A 10678-nucleotide genomic window follows, 5' to 3' on the forward strand; every position below is an offset into this window, starting at 1 on the left:
TTGGCCTCACCAGGCCTTCTTGATTATGAGCTCCCACATACTGTGTTTATCAGGTTATAGGCCTCACCAGGCCTTCCTGAATATGAGCTCCCACACACTGTGGTTATCAGGTCATAGGCCTCACTAGGCCTTCCTGAATATGAGCTCCCACATACTGTGGTTATCAGGTCAGAGGCCTTACTAGGCCTTCCTGAATATGAGCTCCCACATACTGTGGTTATCAGGTTATAGGCCTCACCAGGCCTTCTTGATTATGAGCTCTCACATACTGTGGTTATCAGGTAATAGGCCTCACCAGGCTTTCCTGAATATGAGCTCCCACATACTGTGGTTACCAAGTATCAGGTTATAGGCCTCACCAGGCCTTCCTGATTATAAGCTCCCACATACTGTGGCTCATCAGGTCAGAGGCCACACTAGGCCTTCCTGAAGGTGAGCTCCCACAGACTGTGGTTATCAGGTAGTAGGCCTCACCAGACCTCCCTGTGAGTGGTTTCCTAGCAGTGCTGGGTTCAGGAAGCTAGTGGCCTCTTGCTATCAGTTCAGCTGGCCTTAGCAGGCAGCTGCTAAAGGCGAGCTTGCGCCCTGGCTCGACTAAAGTAAGCCTACAGCCTGGTTTGCCTACCAGGCGGACCATGTGCTCCTCTCACCGAGGGTCACTACGAGCATGCGGACTCCTTAGTCTGGTCAGACGGTCATAGGCCTCTCGTGAGGCCTCCCAGTTAGATCAGCCCTAAGGCCTTCACAGGCCTCCTCAGTGTTTTGAAACACAAACACTGGGTAGATCCGTGGATCGAGTAGAGAAACTCTCCTCGCTAGCAAGGGTTGGAAAGCACTATGCTGAGTCATACTCTCCAGGATATCCCGTCTCTGAGATCTGGGCCAAGTGGTTCACTGCCAGCTTCGCAGTCCCTCGGGTTGGATGCCTTACCTAAGGCAAGTGTCCAGAGGCTCTGTCTTCGGACAGACAGGAAGTGGCCAGACTAGGTATCTATGTACTGACGCCAGGTCAGGCCGTCCTGGTGGTACTTCGGGGTGAGTACGTTCCCCTGAATAGTGATTGGCTGGGGTTCCTTCAGGTTCCCTAGCCACATTCCCTAGAAGGGACCCCTTCTAATTGGAAGCTGTGGTTACAGGCCCTGAGCAGGCCCAGGTAGGCCTTTCATTTAACCATGTGTATGAAGGTTTTCCTGCGAGGCTTATAGCTTGGGCTATGACTGTAGGGAATGCTGTCACTGACAGCCCAGTGTGACCTGAGGGTGAGTGGTTCTAGAGTTTCATTTGAATTTGCTGGTTCTGACAGTTGTCACTGCCACCTGGCATGCACTCCCCTCAGCATGGTGGAGTTGGTATATCGTTCCCCAAAGCGTCGATGACGTAGTGTCGAGTTCTCTTCGAAAGGGAACGTCTCAGGTTATGACTGTAACCTATGTTCCCTGAGAACAGGGAACGAGACACTACGTCTCCCTGCCATGCCTCTGGGCCTGCCTACCAACAGTCCCTTCAGACGATAGGATGTTGTCATGTTTTCAAGGCTCCCCTTTATACATCCAGGTCGCGCGTTAATCAATCAAGCTGATGATTCACGGGCTGTCGCTGGTCAACATGATTGCCGTGAGTTGATATTTGATTTCAGACACCTGTCACGCCTGAGGCGTTCCCCAAAGCGTCGATGACGTAGTGTCTCGTTCCCTGTTCTCAGGGAACATAGGTTACAGTCATAACCTGAGACGTTCTTTCATCAAGTTGATGAAAAAGTTCACATTTTAGCATGTCCTGTTCAACTGTCTTACGTGTTTTTAGTTTTTTGAATGAGTTTTTGGTTAAATGCTTGAAATAAGGTCTGTGGTGAATGCAAGCTGAAGATATTCACATTTTATTGTATGATCTAAAATACATACCTTTACAAATACATTACAGCAATACACTTTGCGTTAGATCAAGCGCTCGTTAACCCTCTGAGGTCTGAGCTGTTTTCTGGCCCTAGAGATGTTCTGACATGCTCTGACATTTGTGCTTATTTCTGTTACTTGTGACATTGTCATGGCTAAAGTCTTATTACACTGTATTTAGCACAAACTCTGCTACAATAATATATCAGCAGCATGTATGTAAAAGTTTGTAGTTTTGAGATAATGACATTTATGCGTGGTTTGTGAAAATACCCAAAAAAATTGTCACTGAAATAAGGCCATGAAACCCATACTGATTATTTCTTCACAAGACTTTTGAAAATTGTATCACGTAGCCTAGAATATTTGCTCCAAAACTATGTGAAAATCACCCTGACTGCTCATTCAGATAAGACAATATATTGATTTAAAATTTCTAAGACGTGTTTTGTGTGAGAAAGCCATATGCGAAGAGGTGTGATCATCTCATGAATATGTAAGCCTTCAACACCTGAGAAAGACAAAGACACTCCCCTAACGACCCTATTATGGTGCGTTCACACCGGACGCGAATAGCGCGTCAGGCGCGAGTGATTTCAATGTTAAGTCAATGCAAAGACGCGTTACGCGCGTAAAAAATTCCTGCGGCGCGAATGAGGCGTAGAGCGCGGCGCGGAAGACGCGAATACGCCTCATTCGCGCGTCAAGTTCGCGCGAATGGCGCGAATTGAGCGTCTGGCGCGTTAAGCGCGTTACGCGCGAATGTTTTATGTAGTGCTTTTTGTGCATTCTCGTGTTTGACGCGAATTCGCGTCTGCCGCCCGAGTTGAAAAATCTGAACTTCTGCGTCAATTCGCGCCGCGTTAACCAATCAGGAGCCTGCTTGCTGCTGTCATGTGGTGAAGTGACAGTTTACAATGTTATTTTATGTTTGGCCTCAATAAATTATTTTGTAATATAACTAAAATGCACAACAAAGCAAATCTTTCACATAAAACTCGATTTCAATATATGAGAGATACTCATTTTGTATTGAATGCTATTTATTCCATATCTATTCTAGATTATATGAAACATTACTATTCTAATGTAAAGACAACAAACACAATTTAGTGTATAAAAACAAAAATCACAGGACAGGTTTCACTTTTGGAGGCTGACTCCATTTATTATCAAAACAAAAATAAATGACAGATTAGGTGGGTGCGGGCGAGGGTGAACCTCGCGCCGGGCTGTAGAGCGCGGGCTCGTCAGGCAGCGACCACTCGAGGCCGCGGCCTTACGGCCTACGCTGTCCTCGTCAGCGTCCTCACCGTTAGGTCCACCAAACCTAGCTCCTGGAGCAAATTGTGAAACTCCTGAAACCCTCCGGAGGGACTGGTGGACCCGAGTACAGCGACGATGTCCCCTACGCAGCTGTTTCTGCTCTCCAGAGCATATACGAGCGGTGACTCTCTCGATTAATGCTAATGCTCGATAAACATCTAAAAAAGATGGTCGCAAAAACTTTCACCTCTGACGCGCGTAAATTTCACTTCAAACTTTTGTTTTTACGCGCGTTAGACACGCGAATTAACACAAAGTGGTCAAGCGTCAAACTATACGCGGCAGGCGCGAATTTGACGCGCTATTCGCGTCCGGTGTGAACGCAGCATTAGGAGCTATCAGGCCCTGTCATTCAGAGCAACTTTGCACAAAGAATGAGGAGATTTAAAAAAGAATTTATTTACAACACAACATAATCCAAAAATACACAACAAATGACAAAAGAGCACATTGAAAACAATGATCCAAAGACAGAGACCTTTGTGCCATTCCTAAAAACATTGTACATACCTTTAATTTCCAAGGTGTTTGATTTTCACTTTACCATGTTCATGTACAGAGACTGCTGTGAATGTTGAAGTCAGCAGGACTCAGTTGCATCTGGTCCCTGAAAGAAAATAAAAAAAGTGAACATACTGGTATCAAGAGAAACCAGGCCTGCACGATTTTAGATTTTTCTGGTTAAAATTGCTTTTTAAAATTCACAGAATACACACACACACACACAAATGTTTCCAACAATATATAATATAATGAACACCATGTTTGTTGTGCCTTGTAGGCATACACTATGTGCAGTACTGCATAAAATAATTATAACAATAACCTATAGCAGCCTATAAATCTTCCAAAAGATTTCAGTAACAATGCTAGAGAAAAATATATTGATTATCTTATGTTACTTCAAATGTTTCCATTCGTTATGATGATATGAAATGAGATAATAGTAAAAACATAAAGTCTAATGTTTGGTGCATTTTTCCTTTCAAACGCAATCGCGCTCCAATATATGATACATTCAAACGCACAGCGCGCTCCAAAATATGATACATTCAAACGCACAGCGAGCTCCAAAATATGATACATTCAAACCCACAGCGCTCCAAAATATGATACATTCAAACGGGATCGCGTTCCAAAATATGATACATTCAAACGCGATCGCGCTCCAAAATATGATACATTCAAACGCCATCGCGCTTCAAAATATTAAACATTATGGTTATACATATCTATGTTTGAGCAGATATCCACAAACAGTATTTAACAGTAAACACGGGTCTAAATAGTATAATATTCACCATATATCTAGCAACAGTTCAACTGCAATGTGAAGTTTATGCAACAATACCAAACTAATAAGTAAGAATTTCTTACCTTACATCTTTCTTGTCTTCAAATCGTGTTCTTCTTCTTCTGAGTTAAATCCAATGTAAGCTCAAACGTGTCTTCCAAACTCGACGAAAAGCAGAGACTTGTGAAGTTTTTTGGTGTTTTGTGTTTGAGGTAACGAGGGCGTTCACGTCCCATGTGGACGATTTGCATGTGAATCACTTTTGCGGCGGTGGGCGTGGTCGAATTAAAAGTAATTAGTAAGCGTTTGAGATACTGGACATCCTGTTGGTTTTATACAAATTACTTAAACAGAGAATATTTGTTTTCAGTTTGAATCCGATCATTTAAAAGTACACACTTAAATGTGTATAAAGGTATATGGCTCATAAATGTGTGACAAGTATCCGCTGAGTTTTGTTTCAGTTTATAGACGTGCTCAAGAAAAAAAAGTTCACCGCGACGGAGAGGCAGAACGCACACCCTGTTTATTTTCTTTATTTTACAAAAGCACAATGTTTTGATTTGATTGTAAGTGGACACATACAAAAGTAGAAATATCACAGATTCTTTTTTTATATTTCTTTTTTCTGTATAACCATAAATGACAGAGTAATTTAAGTTTATTGTACTACAATGTGAAGAAAATCCAGCAAAACGTGGGGGCGCGTTTGCCGACCTCAGAGGGTTAATAGCCTACGTTTAGCTTTTGACTTCTACGCTTCAAAATTCATAAAAGTTGTGTTCATTTATGAAGAACGTATTTTCTGAAGTAGTCCAAAAGCCTATTGGAAAAATCCTATTAGGTTTTTGTTGAGGGAACCAAGGTGATGCTACTGTAACTTACATGTTGGCCTACAAAAATGCGTAATTCCTGCACCACTCTATGGTAAACAACAAAAACTTCAAAATGACAGAAACTCTTAAATGTGAAACTTTACTATATTAATCGGAGGAGGAGTCCAGTATGTCCACGTCCGTCTCCTCTGGAAACGTCGGCAACAAGAGTAGATGCCGATGGCTAAATCTGGACAGGAAGAGAGAGAGGTCTAGTCAGCTGCCCTTCAAACAATCGACATCGACTATGAAACCCCAACATGGAAGTTCAACAAACATACACCTGGGTTAAAGTCCCAGCTATATCGACTCATCAAGCAGATGATCCTCTTAACGAGAGCCATGAAGCGTCTCCTTTAAACCATCTCATGTATCAAAGCACATTACATTACAATAATCATGAACATAAAAAACTTAATTCAATCATTTGACTACTGCAGATTCATTTTGATGGTGATAGTGTGGAGAAACGCATAAATCCGAGTCTGAGAACATGAACAGCTCTGTGTAGAACATGCATTCTGACCAAATGCAAGGATTGGACAAAAATATTTTTGTCCCGAGACTTTCACAGAATATATATGCATGTAACATGTGTGTAAAACAATTATACCTAAAGTTTTTTTTTACCATGAGACTTAAATATTGTCCCTTTCATTTCTGATAAATATAATATCTGTGCATTGCAGAAGTTAATGTATCAGGTACTGTATCTCTCACAAGTGAACAAAGTGTCAATGGAGGGACAGAAAGCTTTCGGATTTCACCAAAAATATCTTCATTTGTGTGTGTTCTGAAGATGAAGACGACATTCTTACTGGTTTGGAACGATTTGAGGGTGAGTAATGTCATAATTTTCATTTTAAAGACTAAACACTTTAGGGCTGACTGTTATACTAATTAAACTAAATCAGTTTCAACAAAATCCATCTAACCATTTATCAAAACCAACTTACATTGCAATTACAATTGCATAAATAATGTTTAATGAGATTAATGTTACTGAAATTGAATTTAAAATAAGCTTAACATGCAAAGGTTGTGTAGGCTAAAATGAAAAACAGGAGAACAAAGACTAGATGTCTCAAACAACATTTCAGTAAATACTAAACTATCTCTTAAATTTAAATAATTTTATGAATTATTTGTGTTTGTGAAAAAGTAAAAAAAAATTTGGAGTAAAAGTTACGGGTCTACAGGAATTGACTAAATTAAATCCTGAGAAATATTTAGTAGGTTTAAAAAGTGAAAACTGTTCGACCCTATATGAAAAACACACTAATATTTGTGAATATTAACATAAACATGTCCATATAAGTAATTACAATGTTACTCTTTTATGAAATGATAGCTGACAGACACATATACATATAAAAAGATAGAAAGCCCAATATTATTGGCACTCAGAAATAGAATATAATTACCATGGATCACATATTTGTAAAAAAAAAAAAAAAAAAAAAAAAAAAAAAAAAAAACATGCCATGAGACTTAAATATTTATCATCTATTATTACAGTATGCACCTTTCAGAGGGAAAGGGTGTAAGATGTAGGATTCACTCAGAAATTGCTCGTGTGCCAGCTTCTGTAGATTTAAGACATTTAGTTCATTTTCATGTTTTCTTAATCTTTTTTTTCTTCTTCTTATTTGTAGAATAGGCTATTCTTACCAACACTCTTTTGGCTGTGTTCATGACCCTCTTTCAAACACTGGGTTCCTCATGAGGAGGAGAGGGAGCACCTTGTGACAGAGACTGATTTGGTGCAGTGTTAAAGGGGATATTGTGGGGAGCATCAACCCTTACATCAACTGTCTCACTCTGTGTCCCTGCTGTTGGTCTGCAGCATTGACTTGGGCGCACAGGTTTGGAACTTGAGATGACAGAATTTAAATTTTTGGGGGAACTATCCCTTTAACGGTAAACATTTTCCTCAAATCTATTTGGTTTATCTGAATGTTGTTCCATATCTAAGGGATGCTGTACCAGGAACGGCTTGAAGCTACTATGTGGAAATAGTAAGTCCCAATTTGTAAGTCGCTTTGGACAAAAGCGTCTGCTAAATGACTAAATGTAAATGTAAATGCAAATATCTGCTTCGAGGAAACACAGGCAAATCATTTCACAAAAGACATTTAAGTTTCAAAAAGTGAAAAATTTAAATTATTTCCCTTAGAAGAGAGACTTTTACAAATGTGTTTCTTTAATTTTTCTTTAAAAAAAAGTGTGCTGAACAATATAAAGATAAAATATTGCATTTTTGTTTTTATTTTTATATACATTTTAGGTAATAAAATGATGCCTTCTTACATGGAGTGATTGCTATATGGACTTTTTGTTCCTCATTAGTTTTTTTTTTTTCCCTCAATACCTCACAACCAATGGAGTTTAAATTTGTTTCTTGCTAAATATTGCTAGATTCCCTGTTCATTAGGACCCATAGACATTATAAAACTGAAACATGCATTTTCTATAAAGCTGCTTTGAAACGATATGTAGGCCTATTATGAAAGCGCTATATTGAACAAATAAACATGACTTGACTTGAGGACATGTATAAAAATAATTAAATGAGCAGCATTGCACAAAAACCGAAGACTAATGTAAAAGGCCAGAAGAGAATGACACTCCCCTTGTTCTGTCTTCTTTTATAGTATAAATGAAAGTAAACATCGCTGATGATATGCAGATATTATAAGAAACAGGAGCAGCAGCTTTTTACTTTTACAAATGTTTACAATTTTCCTCACACAATGTCTGAGCTCTGTTAAAACAAAAAGTTTTGAATCAAACAATGTCTAAACACCAAAACAATATCTGTCGGCTCTTCTGAGAAAGGGAGTAAAGTGAGAATGAACTGGATGTAGTTGAAATAAGGTTTAATGTAACAAATAAGGTTTAAAAAGGGTACAATATTATTAAGTCTTTAGAAAGATACAGCAAAAAACACAAAAAATATATTCATAAAAAAGAAAAGATGAGAACTCTGGCTTTCTTCACATATGATTCTTAAAGGGATAGTTAATTAAAAAAAATGCATAGGTTTATTCACAGAGAAAAAAAATAAAGTTTATAATGGTTTATAATGACATTACGTGACTGACAGAATATCTGAACTATCCATTTAAACACTCAGTTGAGATTCAAGGCATTGAGCACAGGTAAAGGAAACAACAATATGAAATAAATCAAATTCAGAAAAGGTGTATGAATCTGCATTCACTAGGCCAGAATGTTGATATTATTAAACCTGAAACCATGCGTAATAAAGTTTGAGAGTTTCTGCCTTCTTAAGCAGTACTGCCTGTTCATTCTCATAACGTACTCTTTGGCTTTTCACTGTTGTAGTTCATACAAGTCACAGTGATGATAATCAGTTGAAGATAAGCACACTGTGATTTATAAAGTCACATTTACCTTTTATTGTAAATATTAATAATATAACTTGCATATTATTAGATAACTAAATTTTTATATTTGTGATCTTTAATCAAAAGTCCAAGAGGCACTAACTTGATGTTTGTTTTAGAAGGATGCTTGGGTGGGTTGGAGGACAAATTAGTTACTATATTTGGCCTTCACTTCACTTCAAACTAACCGTTTATTTGTATAGCACTTTTAAAAAAAGCTCAAAACATACTCTATTTGAATTTATCAATTATCTGGTCTCTCGATCTAGTTTACGAGTTCTATGTTTGAATTGGGAAAATAGAGGTGTAGCTTCAAACTATTGAATCTATTTCCAGAAAAAAAAAGAAAAAAAAAAACTATTCAGAACCAACATGCAGATATTCTCTGAAATCATGTTGGTACATGTATAGGTAGGTAGATAGATGTAATTATAAGGTAAATAAGTTATTCTGCCCATATCTCTGGCAGTGTTTCCATTCCGTGAAATAAGGAGATTAAAGAGACTCACTTGAATAAAACTGAAATTGAAACATGCTTGATGAACAGGTGAATTTTAAGACATAGAACAGTCTGTTTCAGTGAAACAGAAACTTGAGCAAATTTCACAAAAAGAGTTATTTTACCCTTAAAAGATAGTTTAACATTATTTAAAAAATGTGCACATGTGAAATATAAAAAAAAAAAAACTTTGACGAGCATTTTTATTTTTTTTTTTTTAGAAAATGACAGATGGTTTCATAGATTAGACTCTTATTCCTCAGCTGGGATCGTGTAGAGCTCTTTGAAGCTGCACTAAAACTGCAATTTGGACCTTCAACCCATTGTACCCCATTGAAGTTCACAATTATGGAAAAAAATCCCTGAATGTTTTCCTCAAAAACCTTAATTTCTTTTCGACTGAAGAAAGAAATACATGAATATCTTGGATGACGTTGGGGTGAGTAAATCATCAGGAAATTTTAATTCTGAATTGAACTAATCCTTTAACACAAAAATTATATACTCTGATACAGGCTATGTCGATTAGCTTTGCATTATATATATATATATATATATATATATATATATATATATATATATATATATATATATATACGAAAATACTTGTGATGGCTTGAAGAACACAGATAAACATAGATCATTGCAATGGTGTTTATTGTCTTCATGTTTCATTAGTCAAAACGTCTCTATCATGTAGCTGTAGCCATAGCTAATGCCCATATAAAGGATTTGCTATAAGGGCGCCCTCTGGCCTCCAGGATGAATGAACCAGAAATAAAATGAGTGTTTAGCGATTCATATTGTTAAAGGATTAGTTCACCCCAAAATGAAAATGTCCTTATACTGTCCTTTACTCACCCCCTATGCCATCAAAGATATCCATGTCTTTCTTTCCTCAGTGGGAGAGAAATTGTTTTTTGAGGAAAACATTTCTGGATTTTTCTTCTAACAATGGACTTCATTGGTTACCATCGTTTTTAAGTCCAAATCAATGCAGTTTCAAAAGTCTTTGAAGCATAAACATTATTCTCTTAAAAATTCAAAAATATACATGCATGGTGATCACATATTTTGGTAGCCCTGTTTGTGCTATATAGAGTGAATTTACACCTTTGCCATTAACATGTTTATAAATAACTGAAAAAAGCACAAATGTCAGAGCATGTCAGAACACCTCCAGGGCCCAGAAAACCGCTCAGACTCCAGAGGGTTAAACGGGCTGTACACGATCACAACTGAAGAAGAGGTTGTTATCTAGCGAAACGATAGGTCAATTAAAAAATATATATATATAATTTATAGACTTTTTACCTTCAATAGTTCGGATTGAGCTGATCAACAAACGGACAGGGAACTACGTCATCACGTTGAAAGGTCAC

The sequence above is a fragment of the Leuciscus leuciscus genome, assembly GCF_965113295.1.
Source record: "Leuciscus leuciscus genome assembly, chromosome: 15".
Classification (NCBI taxonomy): domain Eukaryota; kingdom Metazoa; phylum Chordata; class Actinopteri; order Cypriniformes; family Leuciscidae; genus Leuciscus; species Leuciscus leuciscus.